General features: G+C 62.8%; 1 protein-coding gene across 1 annotated transcript in view; it reads right to left on the bottom strand.

Annotated features, from left to right (window-relative positions):
* The window catches only part of PHACTR3 (phosphatase and actin regulator 3), a 59,504-nt gene that overhangs the window by 7,430 nt on the left and 51,494 nt on the right, over window positions 1-580 (bottom strand). The gene's annotated exons all lie outside the window — the stretch shown is intronic.

The raw sequence follows: 580 nt of genomic DNA, 5'->3' as shown, positions 1-580 counted from the left end.
AGGGATGGGGAAGGGGAGGGGGCAGGGAGGGACAGAGAGGAGAAAGGCGGAGGGAGGAAGCGGGGTCACAGCCCTGAAGCCCCTCCCGGGCCAGCCCAGACCCTGTCCTTGCTGCCAGCGAAGACAAATTATTATTTCCTCTTGAAGGGCTTCTCGCTGAGGGCGCTGCAGGACGCAGCCCCCCAAACACATAAACAAACACAAGGCTTGTCAGGAGAGCAGGATGATTAGCCGTAATTAACGCCAGGCCCCTCCCCGTCCCGACCTTTCAGCCACCCACCGCTCTGGACGGCAGGGGTGCGCGGTCCCAGGCCCCGGCCGGGGGGCGTGGCGCTTTGCCCCAAAGAGGCCGCCAGAAATGTGTCTCCTATTTATAACCCGGGTCCCAGCACAAAGCGCAGGGCGTCCCCGGGGCTCAAGCAGGATGGTCTGCTCTCTGGGCCCCCTCGGGCTGCTGTCTGTGGCTCTGTGGGTGGCTTCTTCAACATCCTGTCTTGACGGTGGCTGAGACAAGAACCTACCCCCAGCAACTCCCGGCTGGCACCCAGAGGCTTCTGATCTGTCCCCAGCAAAGCACACA

This window comes from Pteropus alecto, unplaced genomic scaffold (genome assembly GCF_000325575.1).
Source record: "Pteropus alecto unplaced genomic scaffold, ASM32557v1 scaffold45, whole genome shotgun sequence".
Classification (NCBI taxonomy): domain Eukaryota; kingdom Metazoa; phylum Chordata; class Mammalia; order Chiroptera; family Pteropodidae; genus Pteropus; species Pteropus alecto.
Note: the sequence above shows the minus strand (reverse complement) of the source record. Positions and strands in the feature narration are given on the sequence as shown.